Raw genomic sequence first — 20,833 nt, 5'->3', positions numbered from 1 at the left:
TATATTGTGAAATAATTGCCACAATCAAGGTAATTAACACATCCATCACTTCATATGGGTACCGTTTTCTTTCTTTTTTAAAAATTCATCTTAGGTTTAAAGCACTCTTTATTCTTCTCTAGTCTTTTCTTTGGGACTTAAATTCTATTATAAAGAGTTTGTAACAATGGTATTAAAATTGTTGCTTTCAGTTGGGGATAACAACAACAGACACAAAATAATAACAATGAGCATGTATTCCGTGCTAAACGAGTTGCCTAAGTTCACACAGCAGATGAGGGCAGAGCCAGGAACTGAACCCAAATAGATTCTAGAATTCACTCAAGTCTCCCACCCAAATCAAAGTTCCTGAAATCTTTGTATATTTCAGTATGTCTAGTGAAACTAACATTTTAGCTTGGAGATGGAGAAAAATTGTTCTTCTCTGTGGGAGGCCTAGGTTTAGTTTTTGGTTTGTTTTTAATATATTTCTGTATATGTATGTGCTTTGTAGATGTGCATTTTATATACTGCATTTAGGTTTTACTGTTTCCTTCTCTTCAGAAAATTTGCCAGAGTTTAAAATAAATATGATAATTTTATACAGTAACAAAATGGAAATATGGTCATTGAAGTTTGAAAGAATATGAGGTAAATTAAATATTTAAATGTACTGTTTCTGTTGAGTCATAGACTGTACCTTGTTCCTGGGGTCAGCCTTATGAGTTTGTATAATTTGTTGTTACTGGAGATCACCTATTTTTTTATAGGCTATTTTTTTTTTTTTAGTAAATTTATTTATTTATTTATTTTTGGCTGCATTGGGTCTTCATTGCTGTGCGTGGGTTTTCTCTAGTCGCGGGGAGCCGGGGCCACTCCTCGCCGTGGTGCGCGGGCCTCTCATTGTGGTGGCTTCTCTTGTTGTGGAGCACAGGCCCTAGGCACATGGGCTTCAGTAGTTGTGGCGCACGGGCTTAGTTGCTCCGCGGCATGTGGGATCTTCCCGGACCAGGGCTGGAACCCGTGTTTCCTGAACTGGCAGGCGGATTCCTAACCACTGCACCACCAGGGTAGTCCCGAGATCACCTCTTTTTTAACTTCTGAATCCAAGTAGATCCAAGTATTTATTCCTCATGAATGAACCAGAGCTTCAATTAGGTATGGCATCACCAGATCTCATAATTTTTCCTGGCTTGTTCTTATTCCAAGATTTTAACTGTGAACAATGTCATAGGAAGATGAATGAATCAGATTATATTTGGGTACGTGGAATTCATGCTATTTTTCTCTTGTCCACTAAGAATTAACTCCTCCACTGACTAGGAACTAAGAAGATTCTCCCAAAGTCTTCTCATCCTCAAGTTGAAAAATAATTGTAAACAAGCGTGTAACTTTATCATTAAAGCCTTATGGAAAGAGGACCAAGATATTTTGCCAAGTATAAAAATAAAATAGAAAACAGATTGCCTGCAGCAACATGGATGGACCTAGAGATTATCATACTAAGTGAAGTAAGTCAGAGAGAGAAAGACAAAAATCATATGATATATCACTTATGTGTGGAATCTAATAAAATGACACAAATGAACTTATTTACAAAACAGAAACAGACTCACAGACACAGAAAACTAACCTGCGGTTACCAAAGGGGAAATTGAGGGGGGAGGGATAAATTAGGAGTTTGAGATTAACAGATACACACTACTATATATAAAATAGATAAACAACAAGGACCTACTCTATAGCACAGGGAACTATATTCAATATCTTGTAATAGCCTATAATAGAAAAGAATCTAAAAAAGATATATATATGTGTGTGTGTGTGTGTGTATATATATATATATATATATATATACATATATATATACATATATATGTATATATATATATACAACTGAATCACTTTGCTGTACACCTGAAACTAACACAACATTGTAAATCAACTTTAATTCAATAATTAAAAAAAGAAAACAAATTGCCTAGTAGGATGATTCAATTTACATATAAATATATTTTATATACAATATGCTTATATTGCATTTATATTAAATTAAAAAAATTATACAAATTTGTACTGTAATAATTTATATTAATACACACACATTATGATGGTATATGCATGGAGAAACAGAAGGAAGGATAAAGATTGGTACCAGTGTTAACACTAGTGAAAGAAAGTCAGGGTAGGGAGTACTTTTCTTGTTTACTCTATAGCTTTTGGCACTGTTCGGATTTTTCCACAGTGAGCATGTTTTGCATTTATAATCCATTTCCTAAATATTTATTAAGTTCCTCTCACGTGCCAAGCACTATCCTAGGCTCCAGTGATGCCGCAGTGAAAACGACAGACGTGGTTCCTCTTGCTAGAAGAAAGCTTATGTGGAAGATACTAAAAGGATAACAATTTTAACAAAGGAAAACATATGAATAATAATCCAATGATAACTGCCCAACCCATATGACAAAGAGTTTTCCTCTGAGTTAGGACAGTGGTGATAGCTGACTTTCTTGTGGTGGAAACATTACCTTAGTAATTGCCTTAAACCCCATAGCAGAGTAGCAAACAAAACATATTTCAGAGTGTAACAAGTGATTGACAATCATATTTTTGGTCTTAATTATCTTTATATTGCCACTTAGTTGAGCTGTAGAGACTCAAACCAAACTTAACACTCATTCGAAAAGGCTTAATTTAGAGTTTGGACTTGAGGAATCGTTATTTTCCAAAAGCAAATCAATGTTTTAAAAATGTTATAAAAGTAATGTATCAATTAACACTTTGAATGGGTGTGTCCTAGATTTGGATTTTATTGTCAAAAACTAAAATACATGGAGATACGCCTCCATGTCCAGGGAAATAGGATTGTTTTGATCAGTTTGATTTTGCTGCTACAGTGTACTCACCTATTTGCCCTTCCAGGTTTAAGGAGGAAGTAGAAAACATATTTTCCCCTAAATAATTTTCCCCATTGTGTTTTCAAGCAGGAACAATCTTGAAGGGTGGTTAGAGTGACTGAAAAGGTGTGAACTGCGTTTAATTAAACATTGTTGGTGAAAGTAAATAGGACGGGTGCTTATCTATAATTCACACCTCTTCAGTTGCTGTTATCAAGCCTTTAGAGGGACTGTTTTCAAGGGAATTGCTGCTGTTGCTGATATACTCAAAAAATAATTTATTTTCCTTTACTTCCTCGTGCCCACTTTGGTGGAAAAATATCTCTAAGCCCCTTCCCCCAAATAGAAAGGAGATGATAGTTATGAGTAAATATGGAATACTCTTTTTCTTGTGTCCTTAAAAAAATACAGTGAAATATTGCATTACACCCTGCATATAAATGCACAGTTACGTTTGGCCATCTCCTTGGCTCAAGGCTTACCTTCTCAGCCTGGAGAGAATGATACTGTCTTAAATGTATCTTTATGGATGGAGAGGGGTTTCAGTCCCATGCAGTATGTCAGAGATCATGATGTTGTAAATCTATTCCAGTGTAAACCTGTTCAATTCGATCACCGGTCCGTAATAATATTTGTCTCTACAACCCCCGTGTCGGCCACAGCAGTCCATACAGGCTGATGGTACAGCAGGTCGGGAAATTGACAGACCAAATCTATTTAAACAGAAAACAACATGAGTTCCAGAATCTGAAATGAAATCAGATTTCAACAGCTTTGATGGGAATCTTCTTTCCTTTCACAGGTATTTTTATTCACCTAGCCATGTGCATCTTCGATAAAATGCTGCTTGAGGGAAATGAAGATGTTTTCATTAAAAAGGGCGTTTATAGAAAGATGAGACTTTTACTCTTTTAAAAATAATGTCTTGGTTTTACTGACTGGCATTTCTACTAAGGATGTGAGGTACAAAATGGAAGTGGTGGCTTAGCGGGTAAACAACTCCAGTTACATCACAGTGTGTGTTATTAAATTCCTATAAGACGTGGCTTCTCATTAGTCAGCACCAGGATCATATCCAGATGAGCGATGTTTGGTTTTAATATTAGAATTTTTGAATCAAAAAATTGTTACCAGTGGAAGCAAAGAAACAGTTGTGTGGGGAAAACAACAAAATGCAACAACATAAAACTGTGAGAAGTACAGTTAAAAAAAATGGTACTTTGTTCAAATCCAAGTGGTTGCACCATTCCGCATCCTGAAAAATCCCCTTCGCTTTTTCTGGGCTCTACTTTCTGCCAAGCCTCACGAATGATGGGCCAGCATTATTTTTTCGGCATGATACCATACTGTAAGTCAGAGAAAACCCATCTGTTACAAGATACCTAGTCTCAACATTCCCTTCTCATTGTTTTCAGGTATTGTTTATGTGAAGGAAAAAACAAGAACTAATCAGCGTGCACCTATAAATCTGGTCAAGATTTATTTTTATTTTGATCTTTCTCCTTAGTTGTTTAAAGGCTATTGTAGGACATACCGGTTCTGTTTTCTGTCAGTGGCAAACAGATATTTTATGAAAGCAATAATTATTTTATTTATGTATAGAATTCACGGATCAAAAGATTGAAGAAAGGCTTTTTGCTCTTTATTGGCGTGATGGGTTTCACCTTGGCAACTCAAGTATTTTTCTTTGACTCTTGCACATGAGAGCAAGAGATGCACATTTGTGTGCAATATTATATTCCCCAGCCAGGCCAGCCTGCATGCCATAGTACAGATGAATCCAGGCAGCCTGGCGGACTGGTTTAGTTATTTCATGCCAAGAAATTGTGCTTTTCACTTCGCCTTTAAAAAGATGGTTACTTAACCTTTCTAATCATCACTTTCATCATTTGCAAAATGGTAGTGGCAATAATAGTATTTGCAAATAAAATGTTGTTGTGAATAGCCAATAAGATACTGCAGGTTAGGTGCTCAGCATACCATGTGACCCAGAGCAAGGACCAGATCAAGGTTAGCTATTGTTGCTGGAGACGGTAGGGGTCAAGCTTTAAGGTCAGGTGGAGCTAGATTCAAGCCCTGGCTCTGTCTCCTCCTGGACCTGGGGCAAGGTATATGACCTCTAGGACTCACTTGCTTCAACCTATTTATTTATAAATATGGAACTTAATCCTTTGTCTACCAAAGAAAATGGACAAATCACACACCTTTTCAAACGTGCAAGAAGAAATATAAGAATTCTACTAACCTCATAGGTACATTAAATTTTACTGAGGTGACATTGATATCAGACCATCGTGGAAAAAAAATCAGAGGAGAGAAATAAGTTTTAGCACACCTCCATAAATATTAAGTGAGCTTCTCCCATGTGTCTGGCAAAACATTGTGTTTTGGCTTTTAATTCTGATTTTCCACAACCTTGCATTGTGATTTTAAGCAAGTCCATTCAACTCTGCCTTCATTTCCATATGTGCCGGAGAGCAGTTAGACTACTTTCTTTCTCATCTCTTCTATTCTAAAATTCTATAAGTTTTGTTAAAAATGATATAATGTCTCTAGAAACATAGTACCAATATATGACACAAAGATACTTATAATTATTACTGCTGCTGCTAACTGTATCCATAAGTTTGAAAATACAATAAGAACTATGATTCGATAGACATGGCGAGTGAATTGTGCTACTTTGTCAATTTTGTCTTAACTGAATAATTCTTTGGATGCTTTGCATCTTTCTAGAAAAGCAGGAGGTACATACCTCCTGGTCAGATATATTTGAAGTTTTGTTGTTAGATTTTTAAAATAAAAACATTGCCATAAGTGGGAAAGGACAAGAGCGAGTTTATATAATTTTAAGTGCCTTCTGAATACTTCCTTTGGGGGAAAATGAGTCATTAAAACAAACAAAACACATAACTATGTTATGTGTTTTGTCGATAACCGTATTTACCTTTCATACCTGATTTGACATCTTTAAAGTAAGTTTCTATTCCAGAGGTGCTCAATATTTTCCTCCACTTTTTAAAAGTCTAAAAAATAGAAGGGTGAAGATTCTAGGCTGGCAATTTACAAGATATGGTATAATCGTGAGTCTTCCTGTTCAGGGTAAAGTCAAAGCAGTGGTTGGGAATCAGCATTTGAAATGTTATTCAGTGTGGAAAGGCACAGGATATTACGGTTTTATTATCACCTTAATACTCACTGTGAGGAAAATAGTGGGACCCTGGGTGTCAGATTCTCATTAATCAGATGAAGAACTCCAGGTTCAGAGAGTTTTAGTAACTTACCCAAGGTCCCATTGCATATCAGTGGGAGTGAGATGAAAGTCAGGTATGTCATATTCTCAGGCTCCTCCTGTAGCTCTATCAAGCCATGTTGCAGGCTTGGCCCATAAAGGGGTCTTTCCTGCTCCAGCTGTGGGTCGATTGCCCACCATCTCAGTATAGCAGGCCAGTAGTGGCCCAAAATATTCATTTAAGGGTGGAGAAAATGGGAAACAGTGCTGGCACTCCCAGGAAGCAGCAGAACTTGTGGGCTTAACAAGGGGTTTGTGCCTAAGATACATGCATAAATGGCGTTCCTAAGGAAGGGGCTTTTCCTTAGGATTCTGAATGGGGAAACCAGACTTTTCACCTGGAGTTTAATGAGGCCACTGCAGATACAGATAATGGTGGGGATCGGCCCGGGAAAGGTCTTTACAGGATAACTGAGCAGCTAGAATATTGCGCATAGAGTGAGTTGGAGAAGGCATTGTGTATCAGGAGCTGTGGAGGTGAGAATGGCAAGGTTAAAGATACTGCATAGAGGGACTTGCCTGGTGGCACAGTGGTTAAGAATCTGCCTGCCAGTGCAGGGGACACAGGTTTGAGGCCTGGTCCGGGAAGGTCCCACATGCCATGGAACAACTAAGCCTGTGCACCACAACTACTGAGCCTGTGCTCTAGAGCCTGTGAGCCACAACTACTGAGCCCATGTGCCACAACTACTGAAGCCCAGGTGCCTAGAGCCTGTGCTCCACAACAAGAGAAGCCCCTGCTCACCGCAACTAGAGAAATCCCACACGCAGCAACGAAGACCCAACGCAGCCAAAAATAAAATTAATTAATTAATTAATTTAAAAAAAAGATACTGCATAGAACAATGCATTCAGGTCCGTTCATTTTGGTCAAGCTGAGTTAGTGTCTGTTTCTAGATAGGTCCCTGGGAAAGAAATTAACCTGAAAAAGTATGAAGATCTAGAATGATCTTTCATTTTCATTTCTTGGTTCTCTAGTACCTTAAAAGGCTCATGCCATCTATGCCCTGCTTAAATCTTTTGGCTTGCCAAATCATTTAAAATCCATCGAGCATTGCCAGTCTGTGTAGAAGGGAAGGCCCTCATCTTTTGCTCTCTCTCATCGATTAATAAGACCTACCTCATATTTAGGGAATCTTTGAGTGGAAAAAATGATAGGAGTATAGAGGATCCCTCCGCAGTAGAGGATTCTTTGTGCAGAGACCCTATTTATTCTGAGCTATCTTATCATAATCCATAGTGTACACTTCCTATTTCTACTTTTTAGTTTGGAGAAGGCATTGTGTGTGTGTGTGTGTGTGTACACATATATACATACATATGAGACAGAGCACAGATTATGCATTTATTCATTTAGCTGCCATTACATCTCTCCAATCAGTTGTCTTGAGCCCCCAGGTTATAAAGAAAAATTATCCCAGAACTGTTTTGCTGCAACTCCAGCTTGTGGAACTCTGAGAGTCTTCTGGGTTTACCCTATCAGCAGAAGCAGCAAAGAGCAACTTACTTATCTAATTACCCTTCTGTTTCATATCTTCCATTTTAATAAAATGTTCATTTAAAGGCTGTAGCATTTTTCCAGGTAGATTCTCTTTAAAAAATACAAAAACTACTCAGCCCATTTATTAACAAACAGATTTGTTTTTGCTTACTTAAAGAACCTGCTTAGTGCAATTTATCCTAGCAAAATATCTTTTGTAAAAACCTCTGAAGAAGACATTGCCAAGGTGAATTTTTTTTCCCCCAAGTCTAATATCATTATGCTACCAAGTTGAAAACAGAAATTATTGGTAGGGAAATTTGGGTTCCTACTGCCTTCAAAAAGGAGAACAAAGAAAAGGAGAAAGCTTTAATGGTATTCAAGGAAAATATTTCTCTGTTAGATGACAGTTAATAGAACTGCATTGACCTCACTGGTATTTCTTGCACTCTCTGTTGTAATATTATCCTAAGAAGCTCCCTCATTAATGCAGAGTATTAAACAAAACTCTCAAGGTATAATGTAAGCAATAGCAAAGAGCACTGTTTTCGTGAGCTCTGTCTTGACATTAAGCTGTTGGGAATATACTTAAGGTGCCACGAAGACTTATTTCGTGTACAGGTACTGCACTGCCAGATGGTGACTTTTTTGGGTTTTTTTTTGTCATGCTTTGTTGGTATGAAAGCCTGAATAGTCTTAAAATGAATAGCAAAGATTTTGAGGGTAGGAGTAATAACACTTATTCGTGAGAGCTCAATGTGCATTAGGCTATGTACTATGTGCTTTAGTTGGATTTTTATTTTTTTTTGTTAATCCTTATGGTGACCTCCAGAGGTGGGTATTTCCCCATTTCACAGAGGAAAGAAAAGCTTAGAGAGATTATGTTACTTGCCAAAGTTCTCACAATGCATGATGGAGTCTGGATTTTAGAGCAGGCGTTCTGGCTCTACTGCTTATGTTCTGTATTTGTTTAATACAGTAGGAATATTCTACTATATATTTAGCTTGGGATTCTTCAGCAGCTATGGGTATTATGAGATACTGAGCTCTTAAAAGATTACTTAAATAAACCAGTTTTTTTCCGAACCAGGGCTCACTTGATCGCTTTGAGTTCTTCACTTCATGTCCGGAAAGAGAATGAACTGTGTCGAAAGGCAGTTAAGTTTCCCATCACTATGAGAGATGATGTAGAGAACAATTTCAAGTGTCATGTGGGGATTAGACTAGAAGATCTTTCATGGTGACTTCGCACTATGAGATTCTTGAGATCTCAACATAAACTTTGGAATAAAGTTATAAACTGTGTGAATAAACATCAGTAACACTTAAGCTGTTCAGTTCCTGGGAACCCGATTTCGGGGGTCAAGCAGTGTGTGACATCTTATTTAAATCCCAATTGGAGCAGAGAGGAACGTTTTGTTTCGTGACATAGTTTTACTCTCTGGCTCCAGTTTTTAGTTAAGTGAAGTTCAGAACCAAATTCCTTATAAGTTTTGCTTTTGTAGAGAGCAGTGAATCTGAGTCACTGACTTTGAATACCATCTGCCTCAGTTGTTTTGAGGATGTGGCCATAGTGGACCTCTGGGATATTACAATCTTATCTGTTTTATAAATGGGGAAAATTGAAATACTAATGTTTTAAAGATTTGTCCATGACTCTGTATCTAACCCACGTGAGTCTTAGTCTATCACGTATTTCCTGTGGACCTTTGGTTCTCTGGAACCATTTTATATTTATATGTTTTTTGAAAATAACAATTACATTAGAAATGAAGTGGAGAGATTCTCTCATGTGAACTTACCAAACACAGCACTGAGAATTATTGGAACTGAATACATCTATCCTTGCTCGCCACCTTAGTGTGAGAGAGGACAGAAAGATTGCAATTATAAGGAACGGTTCTCTTAGCTCCCTTCCTCGTGCTTTAATGGGAATACTATTAATAGTTAATCATTTATTTGATTGTCCTCATTTGTCATTTCCATTTGTGAATTTGAAATAGGAAGCCAGCATTTATCTAATATGCTACCAATTTTTATACCTTTTGGATTATTAAAAATCCCCAATGGATTTTGCCCCAAGGGGGAAAGAACCTGCTTCAACATTTGCTCTTACACGAGAAGTCTAGTGACAGCATGGTAAGTGGGGAGGGGAGGTCCCTGCCATATGGGACTCTGTTGGATGTGGAATTTTTCCCCACCAGCCTCCAGACAACAGATTTTTGTTCCTTTCCACCAATCCCCGCATATATCAACGTGACCCTGTTGTTCATGACATTGTGCTTAAATTTAATGTAAAGGAATTCTGGTATATATTTGAATAAGACCCGTTTAATGAAGAGCTCCATGGTTTTATTTCCTTTGGGCACCATTCCTAACGTGTTAGTTACCGTGCTTGTTGAGGCTACGCAGAATTCTGCTCCCTCTGTGTTATCCAAGGCATCAGACATGATTTCGTTCACTTTGAAGTCTCCCTCAAAAGAAATCGAGCACTGGCTATTTCTTGAGAGATTGTTCTGGAGTTTTGCGTCTCTCTCTCTTAGTAGGTTGTCGAGCCACCAACCAGCTTCCCTGAGGCAAGCTGTCTGCAAAGGAATAAGCCAGCTGGCTTGGCCAAGGTTGATCAATGATGAGCGGCAGGCTGGGTTCCAGGTTCACAAAACCCACTCAGTGGAGAGTAGGTCAGCGGCTTCCCCAAAGCCAATTAGCTGGCAGAAGTCTGGGGTGCCTGGTGCTAGCCAAATTCCCTGAGCCTGATGGTACTGGTGGGGAGTCCATCCTTGGGCTTCCTGGCAAACCAGACTTAAGTGAATGGCAGATTGTGCTGTTTGAGAGCCAGTGTGGCTTTGTGGCCACGAGAACAACTATCAGAGCCCTGCCACTCCCACCCAGCCTTCCCCGGGCAGACAGCACAGCCCAGGCGCCTTCGAAGCTGCTTGCCAGGTGCGGTGGAGCTCAGCTGAGTATCCACATCCTCATTTTGTTTTTACCTGACTTCAGCTTATATGCTTTTTAATATTGACGTGACTGTGAATCATGCCATTAAAAGAGAAGCACATGGAAATGATTTTGGAAGCAGGAAGCTTTATAGAGACCTTTGACAGGAGTGTTAGGATTTCCACTCTTAAAGCCCCAATTGTAAGAGCCCCTGCTTCTACACGGCGGTCGGGATATCATGGGCCCGATGTCAGAACCCAAAGGGAGGGTTTCTTAGTGATTGCCCTTGGGTTAACCTGTCTCTCCAAAAATGATGTGTATCTAAAGTCATAATCCCTTCCCTATTATTCTCAACGATTACATTTTCAACTGTGAAGTCTTTTCTACATAGGCTGCGTAGTCCTAGCTTTAGATGCCTGGGCTGTTGGATTAGCATTTTTTAGGTGTATTTGGGATGTGGGGAATTGAAGGAGTAGACTATGTAAGAATGAGATCATTTGCATTACCTTGTTTCACTTAGCATGTGTTTCTGCTTAGCTTGGTACTGATTTCTGGTTCTGTTTCTCAGTTCCAGCCAGCACGTTACCCACTTAGGAAGTGAAGTTCATTTTGCCCGGCCTGCCTCTCAGTTCTCAGCTACAAGTGTTTTCCTTGTGGCCTCCTGAGCCCTTATGTAGTGGCTTTTCTATGTCCAGTTAATTTCCCCCAATTAAACTTTTCCCTCATACCTGACTTTTTTGGGGCATACAACTTCCTCTTCCTTCCTCTGCCCACCCCCTGCCCCACCTTTTGAACATTCTTTTGTTCCAAAATTTCTTCTAAAAGCGAAGTTTCTTCACCACCATAGTGAGTTGCCATTTGGTGGTTTCCAAGCTTATGACCTCCATAATTATCCCCTCCCTATCCCATCCCCCCTCCCCCGGATTCACCCCCTGCTCCCTTAGACATTTATCTCCAGGCCTATTAAGTCTCTTCAGTATCAACATTATCATAATCATTAGTATATTTGAAGCCAATTAAGTGGCAATTACTCTGACCTTAGCCAGTCTTAGGTTATTATCAATTCATGCATAATTTGGAAATATTTGGAAGGAATGTGGATTCTGGCCTTATGGTCTAATCGGTGTAAATATTTCTATGTGCTGTCCAAGAAATACAGCCTGTTCATTATAACATCTAGAGTTGGGGTCGGGTTATTCCTCTGGAAGCTGCTTTCTAGCAACTTATGGACCAAAATCATACATATTCGCCAAACCCATCTTCAAACATTTATTCATCCACTTTTTATCCACCCGTTCAATGAATATTTTTGAGGCATGACTCCATACCAATCACTTTATTAATGCCAGGGTTAAAAAAGTGAACATGACAGACAAGTTTCTGCCCTCATGGAATTTATGATCCATCATCAATAATCATAAGCCTGATTATTTACAATTATATAGATTTTTCTCCCTTCTGAATTTTACCAGCCTTTATGTTGTTTCATACAACTTAGCATTTTAATTTCATGTAGGGAAGTAGAGTGTAAAGATGAAAAGCTCTGTGTCTCAGATCAGATGGGGTCTGTGACTGTGGATCGAGCCCTTGTAACGTGTCTAATGCAAAAGAAGAATTGAATGTTTAATGTTACTTAATTTTAGTTAAATTAAATAGCCCCATGTGGCTGGTGACCAACTTACTGGACAGTGCAGACATAGAATCTGAGTTCAATCCAAACTTTATTACGTACTTGCTTATTATTATTACTTATCTCAAACAAGTTGCTTTACCCGAATTTTTAAGCCTTATCTGTAAAATGGGGGGTTGTAATTCTCACTGCCTCAGAGGGTTGTTTTGAGGTTTAAATGAGGTAATAGTTGTAATATTCTTTGGCAAAGTGCCTAGTAAACAAATAAGAAATCAGAAAATATTGTGTTAATATCAATATTAATTTTTTTTATTCTATTTGTCACTTAGTATTTACCATAGAGCAAAGCATAAACAGCTTCAGAACAGGGACTCTATCTGTTTATATTTGAGTCTACCATGGCACCTAACATAACAACGATCACATAGTAGTTGCTCAGTAACATATAACTGATGAATTATTTCTTCTTTTTCAGTCTACTTTAGTAGGCTTTGAGTTCCATTATTAAAACTTGAATATAGAAATAATTTTGTCATAAATAATGATTTTAGAAACAATTCCTGGGCTATCATCATATATAAGTCATTTCTACATTTTCCTTTATATGTGTGTGACCATGACAGAAGAGTATTTCAGAAGTCACGTTGTACTGAATTTATATTGAATACCCTGATGATACAGCAATAGATATATCCTGTCTCAAAAAAAAAAAAAGAAAAGAAGATGAGAAATACCATTGTTTTTCACCTGTCTTGCCCATAGACATTTCATATGTTAATGAATATAAATGAGAAAAGTAAGACCTATTTTTTAAATTGAAGTATAGTTGATTTACAATATTGTGTTAGTTTCAGGTGTACAGCAAAATATTAAGTTATACATATATATACTTTTTCGGCTTCTTTTCCATTACAGTTTATTACAAGATATTGAATGTAGCTCTCTGTGCTGTATAGTAGATCCTTACTGTTTATCTATTTTATATATAGTAGTATGTATCTCTTAATCCCAAACTCCTAATTTATCCCCTACCCCTTTCCCCTTTGGTAACCATAAGTTTGTTTTCTATATAAGACCCATTTTAAATAACTCATATAAATAACTTGCCTAAGGTGGTACAACTAGTAAATGGCAAAGCCAGAATTTGTTCCTGATTTCTTAGATGCTGAAGCCCATTGCTCTACTGATATTCATAATGAAGTCTTTTGGTTTTTCTCTTAATTAGTTGATCTTACCAGAGTGTTGAGGCGAAATATTATTTCTGGCACATGGAAGCCACCGTTCTCTGCTATTACTTCCTTTTGTGAGCAAGGAGACCTTGATTTCAGCGAACGGTTTTGGTGCCAGAACTATTAGAATTCCAGAATCATTCCTTGTTATAGATACTCTAAAATAAGAGGTCTATGCAATCACAGGACTGTTTTCTGATTTCTGTAGATGTTGCTCTCTGTAGGACCACAGGATTATTTCTTAATGTTTCCATGTAGACTGTTTCTACCTTTTCTTAGAAATGGTTTGACTCATGTTGGAACCGCTGGTATTTCTGAACTACACCCTTTCCAGGTAGGCTGTCACGGGCTATCGTTTAGCGGAAGAGACTGCCGGTGCCTAGCATCTGTGCCCAAGAGGCAGTCCAGGTCACTGTCTGATGATTTCATTTTCTGTTGGTAGCATCACTTTCCTGCTCTGCAGTCAACAGGTCCAAATTTGTGGTCTGTGAACAAATGTATTTCTCAAACGATTTCATATATGTCTGTAGGTCTCCGGAGAAGTCATTAATTAGAATCTGGAGGGGATGGTGTAGAAAAATAAAGCTCCACTAATGGTGACAAAGTAAACGGAACAGCGATTCAATTCAAACTCTGTGTGCCTAGGAAATATTAGCTAGAGAATCTCCTGATTATCTCACAAATCTTTAACTATTTGGTTATGTGCTCCAGCAGAGAAAATCTATCAAAACTTTTTTTAAGGTAGAAAAGAACAAAATCCCCCAGCTTTTACAGGTAATTCTACTTCTATTTTAATGCCACTCGGGAACTGGCCTCTTTGGAAGTTCCTAAGCTTATAAAGCTGGGAATTCTTCCCTTCCTCACCTTTCTGACTTAACTTGCAGTTACAGAATCTCACTAGCAACTGCAGTTAATGTATTGATTTTAACTGGAAACCCAGAAGGAGTGAATGCTGAAGTCGGCTGAACTCTTAAACGGTCCTGGGAGACCAGAGTCATTTGCACATTGGAAAACAGCTAATGGGCCAGGGAAGCAGAGGTTAGTTGCAGGGCCTTTCCTATGCCTCCCCTCCATCACAGTGAGAGAGATCACAGATAAAAAGTCTTCTCATGTGACCTGCTAAGGTACCTATACCTCATTCTTTTGCTTTATTTTCACTTTCCTTTTTCTTCATGGCTGGATATTTTAAAGAAATTCTAGGCTGAGGAAAGTAGAGTGGAAAATGCTGAATCCTTAGTGTCTAACGTTGCAAAATTCCATTAGGTAGTGTGATATCTTAAAAAAGGCACGGGTTTCATATATGGGCAACATAAAGAGAATACGTTTGGAATTGTATTATAAACACATCGTTCGACATAGCGTGTTAAGATCATAGAATTTTCTGATAGGCAGCCTTGAGTTGTTAGGCGGCTGATTACTCACAAGTTTCTTAATGTCTCCAGCCTCGGTTTCTTCATCTATAAAACAATGATCATAATAATAATGCCTTCCCTATGGAGTTTGCTGTGAGGATTAAATAAGATAACAAGTTTAAAATACTTAGCACCCCGTCTGATAAATATCAGCCCTTGGTTAATGTCAGCTGTTATCAGTATCATTATCATCACTATTATTTTGTTGTCTAAGCGTTCAGGACACTGCCTAGCTAAACCCAAAACAGATCTGTTTTGCTAGGTCTCAAAATGTCATCTTCCTGGAATTTTTTTCCCTTCCAAATGACCAAGTGCTGCGTTCACAGCAGGTTTGAGTTGTCTTCACACTGCTGCTTTCCATGACTTACTGGGGTCAGAGGTCCTCAGTAATGCTCTGTGTGACTCCAGCCCCAGACCCTCCCCTGTGGGTATGAGATCTGAAGGTGACAGGCAGGGTCGGCAGAACCTGCCAGAATTACAGAGACCCCTCTGTGGATTGTGGGAGAACAGCACACAAGTCTGTCATGGACCAGAAACGAATGACCTTGCAGCCATGGAATCACTTCTCATCCAGATCATGGCTAACTTTTTCCAGAGTGTAATTTATGGCATCTACAGTTACTTTTGGACATGCTAATGTGTTCGTTCACTTCTAGCTTTTCAGGGTAAACAGTATGTGAGTCATTAGTGAAGAAAGGGCTTTCGCCTCCTCCTCGAGCTTTAACAATCATGCCATCCCTTCAAAACTGTGCTGTTTTAGGTTTGTTGTTTTTGTGGTTTTAGGTCTCTAAATAACTTGGGTTTAAGGCTGCAGGTCGCTGGGAGCCTGCAAGTTCTTTACTTGTCTTCCCAAGTTCTGCCTCAAAGCCATTATTCCAGCAGGGAAAGTAGAGAGTATAAATTACTCCTGCATAGGAATGTTCTCCCCTCCTTCCCCTTTCCCTACCTCCTTTCCACCCTTTATTGACCTTGGAACATCCCATCAACGGCAGCAGCTCAGAGTTCTATATAGCACCCACAGCTTTAATGCTGGTTTTGTACCTATATACTGCAAATCTCGTGGCAATGGTTTTGGTCCCAGAGTATGGGGGTTGGAAGGTTTGGCGTGGAGAAAAAGAGAAAACAAAGAGAAAGCAGGGAGGAGAGAGGAAAGAAGGGAAACAAAAATGGAAAAATAGGCTTACACAGTACAGATGACTTAGTTCTCTGCTTCTCTTAAAACTTGCTTTCTTCAATACATTTTCCATTCTTTCTCTGTACGTACAATGGTAACCTGGTGGAATACTGATGAGGCCAGAACGACATTTGAATCTCTCTCTGTCGCCCGCCTACCCACATCCCCAGTTTCCTTTTGGGGGAGGAGGAAAGGTATCAGCCCCTGGTTTGTCCCTTTACTAAGCTGCATCGTTGAGTAAGAAACTGCCACCCCAGGCAGTGTTATTACTGGGCGGATGCACTGCCTGTCCAGTGCTTCCTGCACTGGCTCGTCTCTAATTAAAGTACTTGCTATGAACGATTTTTAAGCACCGGAGCTTAATGAAGTTAGAAAAAGGATTTGGATGCAGTTTGTGAAGACTTCAAATTGTTTGAGTTTTTTCTCTCGGGAGAACTGTGAAGTCTGGAGGCACTTTGAATTACTTACAATGTATTCCATTTTGTTCTTTTAAAAATTTCTCTTTTAGTGGTGCTGAGGTGAAAAAAGCCCAGTGCCCACCTTCCCCCTTACCCCCCAGGAGAACACTGTAACTCTTGCTTTGCAAAGTGGCTTCTTGGGAATTTACCAGTCTTTGAATACTGTTATCTAATTAAAGGGATGGCTGTGTCTTTAATTCTCATTGGCAGTTCTACCTTTGACCCTGCAGTATTAGGAGTTAAAAGTAAAGTCGCATTCATCCAAGATAACCCGAAGCTTGTCCATTTGGGTACTTAGCCCTTTCACTGATGCCTGGAGCTCTGGGCCTCAGAGATACTGGGCTGAGCAGGAAAACAGTGATCTATACAGTTCCGTGTAGATCTATGGAGTGAATTTCTCCAGCCATTGGTGGGTTACTGCTGACCAGTCAAATGCTGGCTAATACCTTCTATTAGATATCGGAGTGGCCGTAATTTGTCGTCGATAGCTATAATTAGGTTTATCTACCCTTTTAACCAATACCATAATCTTTACCAGATTGTTATTGTTTGGGGCTATTGAGAGAAATTCTGAAAAAACTGTTCTAAAGATTGATTTCAAAGCAGTTCAACCCTTTAGGGATCCTTCCTTTTATCCACCCCTTATTCATTTTCCTCTCAAATATTCAAATGTCTTCTCAGAAGGAAATGTCATGAAGGCATGTCATGTATCTGAAAAATAATTAATATAATTGACAGGAATGTCGGTTTTCTGCTGAGGTGTGTTTCTCCTAATCCCGCTGTGCAATCTTTAATATTGATCTAATTGTTAGGGAATCTTGTCACTCTCCGCTTACCCTACCTGGGCTAAACATTTTCAGGACTGAAGATCCTTGCGCTTCATAACATTTACATCTGCACTAGAATAATCGTTTGACAAAAAAATGGGTTTCCTTTCTCTTATGTGCTGGGGCCTGTGTCCATAACATCTATGCACGGAAGGGGTACATGCGTGTATACAGTGCCTGCCTGCAGTTGACAGTTTATTCACTGTGTACATTGCGTATCATATTGCAAATAGCACATCAGAGTGTTGGAATCTAGGCAATCAGAGTTCAGCACTTAAAGTGTCCAGGTTGCACCTGAACTAGCTGGAACCTGCCAGCCCCCGCAAGCCCACTGAGAGCATCTGTCTCGCCACCGCCTAGCTCATGCTGTCTCCTCTGCAGGCCCTCCGATTCTTCTGACTATGAGCATAAATCATCCACCTGTCAGGAGCTCTTGCTGCCTGGATTATGCAATGTGCCTGCCTTCATTTGGAGGTGGTGAGAGCAGGAGATTGCTGCAAATCGTCTGCATTCATTTTAATGCCATCCCAGCCTTTCTTTAGCTTTAATGAGGGGATTAGGGTCGTGACAATGACTTTCAGAGACAATAAAAGTCTTCAAGATTCTGGAATTTGCTTTGTATGTTGGGGGAGAGCTGAGTTTGAGATTTCATTTTTTTTTTTTTTTTTTTAAATCCCAAGTAAATCATGGTTTAAACATTTAGGCAAAGAGGCAGGGTATTACACACGGCCAGCTGTCTACAGCTCTATTTATTGGCTTTATAATAGTTCCGTCCAGCTGATGAACTTAAGATCAGTCAGATTTGTGGCTGATCCTTCATGAGTTACTTTTATCTTCTTTCAGGAGTTGCTTTTACACGTACTGGGGAGACCCCATCCCCTACTCCACCCACATTACCCCTTTGCCTCTTTTTCTTACTCTGGGCTTTAAAAACTAGAAACTCTTTAATAATTTCAGCTTCCCTATCTGTTGACTAGTAAAGGTGAATCATGTTATTTTGTTTTCTTAAATACCTCTAATTTGTATTTTTAATTTTGATCATCCTGGTGTATTTAGAATAACCTCTATGCAAAGATTAAGTTTCTACCCTCCCTCACCAACTCACACACCAAAACGTATTAACTTTTAATTAGGAAAATTCTCTAGTCGTGTAAGCTGACATGTGTGTGTGTGTGTGTGTGTGTGTGTGTGTGTGTGTATATATATATATATATATATATATATATATATGATACATATAAAAACATGAAGTTGTCAGCTTCCTTAATTAGTAGACCTTTTTGGCATATTCAGATCTCAACCAAATCGAGACATAACTAGGACTGTATTCACTTGAAACTGAGAGAATGAGAATTCCACTGACTCCACTGCTTTTGAATAGCCAAAGGGTTTCACAAATGCTCTCATCACATCTAGATACATAAGTGGCCATGAGATCAGAGGATTGAAAGGAAACATTGCTTTAAAAATGGGACTTGGGGGCTTCCCTGGTGGCGCAGTGGTTGAGAATCTGCCTGCTAATGCAGGGGACACGGGTTCGAGCCCTGGTCTGGGAAGATCCCACATGCCGCGGAGCAGCTGGGCCCGTGAGCCACAGCTGCTGAGCCTGCGCGTCTGGAGCCTGTGCCCCGCGACGGGAGGGGCCGCGATAGAGAAAGGCCCGCGCACCGCGATGAAGAGCGGTCCCCGCACCGCGATGAAGAGTGGCCCCCGCTTGCCGCAACTGGAGAAAGCCCTCGCACGAACCGAAGACCCAACACAGTCATAAATAAATAAATAAATAAATAAATAAATAAATAAATAAATAAAATCAAGTAAAACTTTAAAAAGAAAGAAAAAAGAAAAAGAAATTATTAAAAAATTAAAAAAAAAAAAAAAAGAAGAGAGAGGTGGGAGGTTTAAAAAAAAAAAAATGGGACTTGTATCAGTAAACCATCAGCTAAAGTCAGACTAGTGAAACATGTGGTTATGTGTGTATTGTAATATCTTTTTTAAATGTTTGAAAATCGTTCAATATAAGAATATTAAGGAATTAAATCATATGGTAGTTTACTGGGCAGAGTATATGTTTTTTCTATAAGGTTCTTTTACTGTCACAGAGCCTGAGATGAAGTAGGTGTTGGATTTAAATTCCGACATCGGTTTTCTTTCTTCGAAGACTTCGGGACCTCCTGCATGTGTTTATTTGCTAAAGGTGGTGTTCAGGGCACCTCAGGAGTAAGAGAATGACAGTTCTCTGCTGGCTTCTTGTACCCCTGCTTCCTCATCCCCATCTTCTTTATACTTCTTCCACTATCAAAGCCAGAGAGCCATCCTGTTTTTCTTGGGTACAAGTGTGTGAATTTTATTAAAATCTGAGACACTTGTTAGTGTCTCACAAAGAGTAACAGCTTGACATTCTTTCTACTTCGTGTGTGTATATATGTGCATGTGTACATATTTGCATTATGTATGTATATAATACATATATATGTATGTGTATGCATTTTCTATACACCCAATATGTATGTATGGTGCACGGATTTTATACATGTATAATATATATACATATGTATGTTTATGTGCTTTATATACATACACTGTATATATAGGGGGCATGTATTTTATATACACATTAATATACCTACACATATACATATATATGTACCAACCCCTTCTGAGAAAATACCTGAGTTAGAGTTTTGTCTTAATGCTGAACACACTGAGATTTGGTCTAGGTTGGGGGGTAAAATAGCAGGAAGTTAAATAATGCTCTAGAGGCCTGGGCTCTTTATAAAATCATTCTTCATAACTGAAGAAAAACGGCTTTTTCCACAACAATAATACTTTTTAACATGTTTGTCACACACCAAATTACTTAATGTGTTCAAGTGTGATGAAAACACATTTTCCCAGTTGTTGGCAAGCCAACACAATGTACCAAGTAATCTAACCCTCAGATCTTGAAGTAGGAGCTTTCTCTCTGCTGTGAAGTCACAGATTCTCACAGAGGAAGTCACTGAGAGACAATCTCTCTGTGGGAGACAGTTGGAACAGTGCAATCTCCTGTGGGTGTTTCTGGGGAGACAACTGGCCTCAGTGAGGGAGGCCTACAGAATTTGGAAGCCAACTAGGCAACTGGAAACCAGTTAGCCTCTCACTCTTCTTTCCAATTTTTAACATTTTAGAAAAAGCATCCATTTTTTTTTTCTCCTTTTCCCCTTTTCCCCTTCTGTGGTAACCTGATGGACTCAGCTTCCTGGAACCAAAGTTGTGTTTCATCATCATTTTTTTTTTCCCCGTCACTGACAAATCTAAATCTAGGTATATTTTTAAAAAAAAGGAAAACAGGAACATTTGAAGGGATAAATGCATCACAACACAACACTGACACAATCTGATGAAAAATCTCACTCGTTTATCTATGGAGAAATTAGTTTTATCATCAGGAAAGCATTCTCTTTTCATTTTCTGAAAGGTGCTTTTTGACAGACCCTTTGCAGTGGACGTCACACTCACAAAACTTGCTGTCACAGGGC

The 20,833-nt window shown here is 38.9% G+C and overlaps 1 protein-coding gene across 9 annotated transcripts in view; it reads left to right on the top strand.

The window, feature by feature from the left end:
• LOC102998405 (cyclin-Y-like protein 1) overlaps window positions 1–20,833 on the top strand; it is a 292,469-nt gene that overhangs the window by 128,925 nt on the left and 142,711 nt on the right. The window lies entirely within an intron of this gene.

This window comes from Balaenoptera acutorostrata, chromosome 1 (genome assembly GCF_949987535.1).
Source record: "Balaenoptera acutorostrata chromosome 1, mBalAcu1.1, whole genome shotgun sequence".
NCBI lineage: Eukaryota > Metazoa > Chordata > Mammalia > Artiodactyla > Balaenopteridae > Balaenoptera > Balaenoptera acutorostrata.
The sequence above is the reverse complement of the archived record's forward strand: the minus strand, read 5'-3'. Positions and strand labels throughout refer to the sequence as shown.